The sequence below is a fragment of the Catharus ustulatus genome, chromosome 1 (assembly GCF_009819885.2).
Source record: "Catharus ustulatus isolate bCatUst1 chromosome 1, bCatUst1.pri.v2, whole genome shotgun sequence".
Classification (NCBI taxonomy): Eukaryota; Metazoa; Chordata; class Aves; order Passeriformes; family Turdidae; genus Catharus; species Catharus ustulatus.
The window spans coordinates 119,923,687-119,934,686 of NC_046221.1; the positions used below are offsets into that span (position 1 = coordinate 119,923,687).

General features: G+C 39.5%; 1 protein-coding gene across 1 annotated transcript in view; it reads right to left on the minus strand.

The window, feature by feature from the left end:
• The window catches only part of RB1CC1 (RB1 inducible coiled-coil 1), a 68,532-nt gene extending 57,748 nt beyond the window's left edge, over positions 1-10,784 (minus strand). The window contains exon 1 of the mRNA XM_033062566.2: positions 10,703-10,784. The gene's annotated coding sequence lies outside the window, so the exon portion shown is untranslated. The remainder of the gene's footprint in view (positions 1-10,702) is intronic.
• Positions 10,785-11,000: the final 216 nt, after the last annotated feature.

An 11,000-nucleotide genomic window follows, 5' to 3' on the forward strand; every position in this document is an offset into this window, starting at 1 on the left:
AGTTTCAACTGAATATATCTATACATATTTTGTTATTCTTGTTTGCATTACCACAACAGGCCTTTGTTTATTTTTAGTTTTAAACTCTTACTTAGTGTTACAAGCTTTAGTGTTATGTTGCTAAAATTATTTTCATTTGTTTTAATAGATAAACTAATTAATCTGTTGTAACAGTTAAACAACTACACAATTTGACAGCTACTGAAGACAGAGCTGCTACCTACAGGTAGCAGGTAATCAAACAAAACCACAAATCCACCTAGATTATTTGTTTAAACTGTGTGGCTTGCAGCATTAGATTCAAGTTATCATATGAACCAGATCCTTCACACTATGGAAGTGTGTATGACTAACTGCCATGGATTATAGGTAATACCATTTTAAAAAGAGCTAAACATTTGAAATTTTCTGTAACAGCTGCCAGATCAGACAGAATATGGTAGGCATAAATAAAAGAACATAGATGAGTTGACAAAAATGTAAGAATGGCACAAAGCATAAGAAGTTTCCATAACTAACTGAAAATATGTATATTGTCACATGAGGTGATAGAACACCAAAACCAGCCATGAATACACCATGGTGGTTGCAACAGCCTTAACAGTTCTACACTCTATTTACATTGCAATGCGATTACTGCAATTTTTTCCTATATAATATAAACTCTTCAACAACCAGCTACTTTTGAAGTTAGTGTTGGTCAATACTTTCAATACATGCTGTTAACAAGTACTGAGATGTATCTCAGTTCAGAACCTGCTCATTGTTACATCTCTAAAAGGAAATTAATGTCTGTTTAGAGACACTCTATCATTACAGCACAGACATCCCAGATTTCACAGCACCCTACAAATAATCTATGGGTACGTTAACCATCCATTTCTGCCCTTAAATGCAGAATCCCTGCTTCTAATTACCCAATGCTCACTGTTTCATTGTTTCATGGTACAATTCCTTCCAACTTCACAAACTCCAACACTGAATCACAGCATTCAGAGCACGACAAAGATAGAAATCAACATTTATGCTATTTGGGTTTAATGGGACATTAATCAACTTCATTTCAGTCATTAAGTTCCTTCTGTATTATCTTAATTGTTCACACTCATGCTTCTGACATCTCATTTCCCATACTTCCTTTATAATCTGGATTACAAACTAAATTTACGCAGAGATAATGATATTTTTTCTTTAACACCATAAAATTTAAACTGAACTATGCCAAAGTAATGGCTTTCCTTTAAACCCAGTGGTGCAAAATTCCATCCACAAGCAGTACAAGGTATCTTGCTTTTTGTTCCCAGGGAAGAGCAGGGCAGTACTGCTTCACACCTGTATGCTAGGTGTGGTACTTATCAATGCTTCATCAGCCAGGTCAAACAGAACCAAGAGGTCCAAACTCTTCCCCCAGTATATATCTCCAGGTCAAAATGGGCTCAAGCCTGAAAGCAGACAGAACTAACCGAATTACCTGATCAAGGCAAGACTATTCACACAGTGCCTGCATTTCCACACTGCTATTACACATTCACCTACTTCTGTGTGATCACCATCTGTGTGCTGCTGATAAAGAAGTTTTCTTCCCTTACTGCAGAAGTGCTGAGGCTACGCTAGAGGTAACAGTGTCTCCTATATGAGTCATAAATGTTACCCCTAATTGCCAGGGTCAGGAGCCTCACAGGACACCACCAAAGAATTTCTGCCTGTCAAAAGGGCAATTCATCTGAGGCAAAGGCTGACAAGTTTGTGACATGTTTAAAAAGAATTGAGTGCTATTCCTCAGTCAGTAAATATCTTATCTGGGTAACATCTGTCTCTCCTCAAGGCCAATATACCTTTATTACCCCTAGAGTTGGAGCACATTAGCATGTTATTAAATTATGCTTCATTTCCATACCACAAATCTTAAGGTTTGCCTCTCAGATGCTACAGTTCCTGTGATTTAACCTTTCAGAGCAGGATTTCCTGCTTCACCTCGACTTAAGCAACTCTATAATAGACAAAGGCACAAGACTAGTGCAGAATGTGCCTTACAATTAATTTTCTTTTCTTCATTAAACCTGCCTTCCACCTCCACTTCCTTTAAGTGCCCTTCTCAAAAAATGCTCTCTTGCTCCAACTTGCAGACTCCAGAAGCAGAGTATTTTATACCACATAAACCAAAGGAAAATGAAAATAGAGACTGAAGCTAAATTTAATGCAACTAACACTTTTCTTAAAATCAGTTTTAAGATCCTCTCTAAAAGGAGGCTTCAAGGATCTTTCTTCAATACTGCAACCTAATGCATTCAACCAGAAATACTTTAATTTTGCAGAACATTACTACTACCACCACCATAAGAATAGAAAGAATGACCTCATTGTGAGGGCACACATTCTTTAGTAATGTTTTATGCAACAGAAATGGCTATGTTTCTAAAACACAAATGCATACCATTTTCTGGATAGCCAACTGTTGAAAGAAAATATCCTTTAAAAAGGCACTTAAAAGAAAAACTAAGAAAAAAAATCCAAAACCCTAAGATGTATGATGAACAAGTAAGTAGTACAGCTCCTCCTGACCCAGCTGCAGACAATAATTTAATTATCCTACTCCTCCAAAATAAATTTAACAAGAAGAGCACATTTAATCACCAAGATATATATTACTGAAGGTGGAAATCCTATCTCCCATTACCACCTTATATCAGAGCCTATAAACCTCATGTTCAAGCCACACTGTACTCTTAAAGAAAGGCTGTCAATCCCTGACATCTGTAAGGTGCCATCTGGAGCTCTATTTATATGTTGAGATGTGCATCAGGCACAGAGGCGGTTACTTAATTACAGCATCTCTAACAGTCGCTGTGTTCTTAACAGCTCTCAAACTCAGCTGCTGGTCAGCAAAGCAAGTCTTTGCACTCAAGCCAACAGCCAAGCTGCAATCCTGCAGAGCAACCAGGACACATTCCTAATTCCCTACTTCCCAGTTCACTAAAGAGGAATTTCAAAAGTCAGTATTTCATAGTCTAAGAGGCTTCTTCCCCCCCTTCCCTGCCTGTAAGATGAATCATTTTATATATTACTAACCTAATACTTCAGTTACATATGGCCATCATATTAAGAGTTGCTCCTACAACTCTGAATTACATGGAAGCTCCTCATTCAGCTAAGGAGGGGCTGCAGTGCCTTCAGAGGTCCTCAACAACATCAAGGGTGAAAGAGCAGATCAAAAGCAAATCTGGCCAAGCAAGAAAACTCTGTACATTAAAGAGTGGCTTTGAAATTGGTGTTGCCCAAAACAATGCAGCTTCTCACAAGTTCAGACAAAACTTACGCTGTGAATTCTAGGAACGCAATAGTTTCAAACATGTTCATGAGGCAACAAGCACATTATCAGGCACTGTGTCATGATTCCATATGGACATGACTATAAAGCTTCAAATCTGATATTAGCATCTATTTACACTGGTTTTCACTGATTTAAGGAGCTGCCAAAACACAGTCTGTATAACATACAGAACCAAAGTTCGCCTCTTCCAATATTAAGTACAATTTTACCCCATTTTTCAAAGCCTCACATCTCTTACGTGATAGAAAGTGAAACTTCTGTGCCTCAGTTAACAGGTACAAGTCAGAAAACAAACCCAGGATTTCTGACAATCTTATTGCTAGGAAACAGCCCACAGCCTGTAGAAGTACCCCTTTTCTTTCCTTCCTTTTTTTGTTTATAATTGATGGAAACAAGTCTTTCCACAGCTGTCTGTGCCTTAGTTTTTGACAAAGTTAACTGAAGGCTTTGTCAGATTTTTCCTTTTTTTAATGTATAATTTTGCCATTTCAAAGCATTTGTGGAGTACAAGCCTCCCTCGAATTACAGAGATTAATACATTCTCTTTGCAAAGATTGGCACTCTTGGGTACATGGAGCTTCAGGTGGTTTTATTCAAGTTACTGACTGACTCCATAGTGGTGGGAAGGTTCTTCCTGTAAGTACCTACCCTTTAAGATAATTAGCATGTAAAATCTTCCAGTGTTTGCAAACAATTCTGCAAGAAACAGACAACAAAAATTCCATTGTTTCTTATACCCAACTCAGACAAGTCGGCACCAAAGCTTCTTCCACTAACACTCTCTGATCAACCAAGACCACAATACTCTGCTAACAGAAAGAGCACCAGACTTATGAATCCCTTTCATCAGACACTTCTTCTGCTCCTTTCCCTGCACCAACTTTCACTGGTGCAGCTACCCATATTTCTGTGGAATTAACTGGATGACTTTGCTGTAACAAGTCAGAAACAGCACACTTCTCCAGGATACTGACAGCTCAAATTGGTTCCATGATCGGGTTCATTACATAACTCCACAAACTACACTTAAAGTAAGGCTGGAAAGGGGCCAATGAATACAGAGGATACTCAACACCAGAATCATCATTCAAGAAGACAAGCGTAAATTTTCTCAAGGTATCATTCACATTTCTAACTGCCCGTGCCATCCTCAGTTACTAATAGATCACGTCTTGGAATCCTAGTAAAAAAATCCAAACCAGTACCCTCTTAAAAAGCAGGCTAAGATAACTTAAAAATTTTCAACTACTACAGATGCAACCAAGGACAGAGTTCCTCAAAATACAGTCTAGGAGGTCATTTCCCCTCTTCTTCCCTCTTCAGATACAAAATACTAATACTACAACTTTTCTTTTATGTGGAAAAGAAAAATCTTAGCCAGAAATATTTAAAAGACAAAAATACAGAACATAAGACTGATTAAATGGCATTTGTTTCACAGGAATGAAAACACTACAGATGGAAAAGAAAGTCAAAGATTGACAATAATGAAATGTAAGGCAAGTAAAGATCCTTGTGATTTACTCTGACAGCCTACATAAAAGTCACAAGTTCTTCCTTAATTTCTATTCATAAGCAATCAGATTTTAAAAGAAAGCATTAAAGTTTTCTAGCAATAAGGAAATCCTCTACTATACTGGTAAACTCTTCAATTGGTTTGCAACTCTCAAATTTATCTCAAATACTTTTTATCCTATATTAATTATAAAATTAGTATTCGAGCTTTCATGATCTAAAGATAAAAAAAGAGAAATTTGATAAATTCTAAGTCTACTTATAACTCATATGTCACCTACCAACCTCCTCCTATTCCTCAACCTTCTTTTATTTTCAGAGGTATCTGAAAGTACATGACCATCAGCAAGATGAAGAGCTGATACAACCTCCAGTCTCCCTAGGAATACATATTCAGAAATTTCTAGATTGTTCTCAGATCAGTTTATTAACTCTTCTTGAATATCACATATTTACAAATCACCTCGGGATCTCTACTGGCAACAGTGTGAAAAAAGACAACAGCAATGTGTTGAGAAATGAGAAAAGATGCAGGATAGTCTGCAAAATATTAAATTAAATTTCTAATCTCAAGAAGGTGTTTTCTAATTTTCATGTACCCTTTACCCTTGCGGAATATAAATCTTTGGTAGCTTATAACAGATAACAAGGTGCACCAATAAATTCTTTCATGCAGTTTTACCAACTTAAGAACTACACAACCACCAAAGAAACCCCAAGAAAACCACAGAAAAACACAACTTACAATGATTGAGTTATTACAACTATATTGCTGCCTTATTGAGCCCTGGTTGTGCTGTTTAGAGTATGTGAAAATGTTGTTACAATACATTTGCTTTTTGAAATGCATAGGTATTTTATCACCAACGCTTTAATATAAGGAAAGTTTACACTCTACCCCTCCCCCTCTTCATTCAGACAGAACTGTGAATTTTGAGTCATATTCTCAAACCATTCATTGGGTGAGAATCAAGTCTCTTTCAATCAGTAGACAACACAAGTACTTGTAAAGAATATTTTTAAATAGAGAAGTCAGCTTGAATTTACTAGTAGAACACTTACAATATAGCATAAGCACAGCTTCTAGTCCTGTTACACAATATATTCTTATGTAAGAATCTTCACTTCATCTGAATTTAATAAAAATACACACTGTGGAGGATGGAAGAAAAACTGTATAAATAAAAGCACCATTTTGTCAGTATGAACTGTTTATCCTAAGCCAATTGCAATAAATAAGGGTCAAATTTTCATACTTTTGATGTACCAGCACAGCTACTTGGCATCAAAAAGCTCAAAGTTTAAGATAAACCACTGACACTGAAACTCCCTGCAATATCAAGAATAAAAACACCATTCAAACGATGAAGACAAAAAAGTACTGCAGGTGTAACTACAACACAAAAGAGTACAACATGTTCAATCACAGAACTAAATCAAAATAGAATTTGGGAACTTAGAAACAGCTACCTCAAACATTTAAAAATCAGACCTCAGCAAAGTGCAATTTTTATAGAATTTGTATTTTTGCTTTGCTAAGGGTGGTATGACTTTTTAAATCCATGGTTTAAGTAAAACTCTCCCTGAAATTAGTTCTTCAATACTGCATTCTACCTCTAAAATACATATCATTTTCAATCTGTTCAAAATGAAAACAGCATACTGGCCTGTCAAACACATCTTCAAGAAAAATAATGAAGATTGATGTATCATACAGATACTAATTCCATCTAATCCCTCCAAATAAAAGCAACGTGCAATCGAAATACTGAACACACTATTTCAGTATTGCCACAGCTTTACTACTCTCTTGAAGAAGCAAAGACACTGTTTTAAAAGAAAGTGTCAAGAGGTATGAAAACATGAGCTATTTTATAAAGAGAAAATAAATCCATATTCTGAAGTCAGTTAAAAACCCATTAGAACATTACTCAGGCTGAGCTGCTCTCAAATATTCACACACCATTCTTCTCATTGATCCCACAGCATTACACAGCAAGACATTTGCAGGACATTTGACTAGGACAACTAGTCAACAGAGCAGTTTTACATTTTACTTTCCATTAACAAGTAATTCACACAGGTCAGAAGGAAATTCATACAGCATTCAAACACGCCTTTTTTGTATACTTATTTGTACTAATACATAAAAACCAGTCCACCACAGCTTATTTTCTAGATGCACAAACTACTAGAACTTGATATATAGCACACCACAATAATTTCACCTTGATGTGGTAAAGACAGCAGGCCCAGCTGCAAAATCTGTTTCCAAAAGGAGCTGTCAGCATCTCGGACATAAAAAGTTACACTGAGATGTTGCTTGAGCTGGTAGCTCGAGTTCATACCCCTGCTGAACCATGGACCACAAACCTGAACAACAAAAGGAACATACACACCTGGAGATGGAAGACAAGCAAGAATTGCCCTGACATCCCTGGTGTTTCTCCTGACCAGTCCTATCTCAATCTATGAAAGTAAATATGAGATCAATACATTTGTTTTGATATTTCTATTGACAACTTCTTCCAATAACTGGTATTGAAATATTATTCGTGTATTATTAACAATACAGTTATGCTTGAATCCTATTAGAAAACACAAAGTATATCCAGTTCCAATCCTGTTTACAAACAGAAAAGATAGAAAGAGCTGGTATATGGCTATGTCTTCCAACTTGCCTTTCAACTGAACTACTTTAAAAAAACCCTAAAATTTAAATTAAAACTAAAGAGTGGATCTGCACTGTGAATTAACTCATAAATAGACATAAAGTGACTTTCTCAGCAACCAGAGAATGTTAATTAGCTCACAAAAATAATTGCCAGCAATTTCTTTATCACCACTAATCGTGCTATAGGCTTTCACAACACCCAGTTCATGTGAGGCTCTTTCAGCTTGCACACCAAAATCATTAGTCTGGCAAATCAGCTACAGACACTCTGTAATTCTTGCAACTGGATTAGTAATTTACATATTAATGATTTTTTTTTTGCCTGTTTGGTATCACTGCATTCAATCACATCCTGCAGTATAATACAATATTATTATATAAGTTGGCATCTCGTAATCAAGTGTTTGCTACTCAGTAATACTGATTAACAAGTTTGCATCAGAATGCTAACTATTAATAGGCTCACTGAAAGTATTAAGGCATTTTGTTTTGTTCCCTCCTCATCTTCAGAAACCGGTCATATGTCATTGAGCTGTGGACCAAAAAATCAGGAGCACAACTTTCTTGTGCAATATTACAAATGCAGAAGGAGATACATGACTTCTTGGGCACTATCCAAATGACTGAAGTGGTTCGTGTAACAACTGGGTATACACAACATAGTTTTTCATTTTAACTTGTTTTCACTTTACCTCAGCATGCTACTGAACCCATCCTGTGCAATTTAAGTCTCAAGACCCTCACACCACTCTAAGCCAGTCTTTCACAGAAAGTAACTACTAGTTTAAAAGCAAATAAAGACTTAAGGACACACTGATAACAGACAGAATAATTCTTTCCAGTGATTCCACTGTAACAGCCACTCCTATCAAAAACAAATCAACATGTGCTACTCACTTATCACCAACATACACTCAGCCCCCTATTTAACCAAAATAACGGAAGTTCAGTTTAGAAATTATGATTTCCACCTTAGTTTCTGCAAGGCTATGTAACAGCTGTGTTCAGACAACATGCAGGGACACATCAGACACCACAAAAGACCTCGAAATAACCCTTGCCCTCTTCTCCAGTCAGAGCACAAGTACAGAGCATACACTTCTAATTATAAACAGAGTAACCTGACATGGGGAGAGAGACAGCCCCTTGAATACGATCTCAGAAACTACTAACCCAAATCTGTGTTGAGTACAAGCCTAGAGCAACACAATTGCAGCTAAGATAGATTGCTATTTTACAATCTACAAAACACACAGCTACTTGTACAGAGTGGACAACAATAACATACTTCCAAAGTGCAATTAGGTCTATCTTACCAATAATCCACTCTTCTAAAAGATCCCATTTGTATTTCCAGCTCTACAACTGGCACAGTTGAAGTCCCTTACCATGTGTTCTTCAGCAAGTAATTTTCTTTACTATTGTCAACATAATAAAGCCATTTTGAGTTCCAGGCAGTATTTAGAATAAGTACCAATATATCATCTGCATACTTTAATCTAAACTTAATGATGTTAGAATATCTAAATTATTTCATGCTAATATTTGCTTCTTGGCACAAAAGTTTGTATTAGACGACGAGATAAGAGCAAGGTCATTTCTTCATATGCTTCATCTTTTAAAAATTTCCTGAGGTATTACATACTAAATATTCTTAAAACTCACAACTTAAATATATCATAATAGTGTATATTTTCATTATTATTATTATTATGTAGTTGTAGTACTCCCATGATATATGGAGATGAACTTTATAAAAGGGTGTGTATGGGAGAAGACAAGAAGCAATAGCTTATATATTGAGAGTACCAGTTAAGATAGAATATAAGGAAGAAATTCTTTACTGTGAAAACAGTGACACACTAGAACAGGTAGCCCAGAGAAGCTGTGGATGTCTCATCCCTGGAAGTGTTCCAGGACTGGATGGGTTTTTGTGCACCCCAGTCTAGTGGAGGGTGTCCCTGCCCCTGGCAGAGAGGTTGGAACTAGACGATCTTTAAGGTGCCTTCCAACCCAGGCCATTCAATAATTCTAATTCTATTTATAGTATTATTCCTCACAGTATTTCTCAGTTGCCTAAAATTCAACTGTCTGAAACATGTTTTTCCATTCTTGTTATTTCTCCAGCATTGCTGAGGTACCTTTTACCCTACAGTTAAACACACACCTCCAGAAGAGTAAGTCCTTCCATAAACCCAACAGCACAAACTACTTCTGACACGCATATATGTGAATACAAGGGAAAAAAAACCAAACCTCAACTCCTCATTCTTTCCCACAAAGAAATAAAGGTGAAAGCTTAAAATATGAACCACAAGAAACGGCGCATGGCCATGACATACCATATAATTACTTCAGACAAAAACAAATGACACAGGAGAAAAAAAGCTATGATTATATGAGGTCTAAACTAACATTTCTGGGTTTCTCGGGACCAGACATGACTTTTTATTTCATGTTTAGATGATAACTAAGAAACATGAGCATTACAAAGGTCAGCTCATTTAATTCTCCCAGCGTTGATATCAGTATTTCTACCTCTGGATCACTAGCAGCCAGTACTTTTGGGGGTCAGTGAGAAAGAAAAGCCAGCACTAATCCACAGAACTACCTGAAAGTCTACTAAAGAGCCGTAAGGAGAAACCGAAGCAAAAATTCATTACAGGACACAGGCTTCCTCAGGAGCAGGACCAAGTAAACAATCGAGGGAGAGGCAGAACAACGTTTGTAAACACACAACGCTTCTGCACGGCGCTCGCCCGACCGCCGCCGACGGTAAGCACGGAGGCGCTGCCAGGCTGAGTCATTCCTTGTAGTAACTTCACCGCGAATCCTCGCCCTGGCAGCGGAGCCCTGGGCAGGCAGGGAGCACCCCGGCCCGCCCGGCGCTGCTCCCCTCCGAGGGCTGGCAGCCACCGCCTCCCCACAGCAGCTGCGCCGGGGTCACTCCCCGCCCCGGGACTGGCTCCAGCCGCGGGATCCCGGACCTCCCCGACCCCCGCCGCCTCCCCGTTCTTTGTCGCCCGCCCCACGGGCACAGCCCTGCGCCCAGCGCCGGGACCGCCGCCCCTCGCCAAGGCCGCCCTCCCGGTACCCGAGTCCCCGCCTTCCCCGAGGCTGGGAGGGGCTGAGCGGGGCGCCGGGGGCAGCCCGCACGTCCCCGGGCAGCGCTCGGCACTCACCCCCGTCTCCAGCGCGGGCAGCGCCGCTCATCCTGCGGCGGTGGCGGCGCGTCCCCCCCGCGCCGCGCAGCCGGGCCCGGCGGCTCCGCGGGGGCGCGCAGCGCTTCGGCGGGGCCAGCGGCCGAGCGGGGAGAGGCGGCAGGCCGGGAGAGACGGCTCGGCGAGGCGGGCCGGGGGGCGCGGGGACCGGGGGAGCCGTGCCTGGGGCGGCCGCGGCCGCCGCCGGTGTTTGTTGTTGTCGTCAGCCGCTTCCGGCGCGAGGGCTGCCGGGAGGGGGCGGCCCGCGGGAGGGACCGCG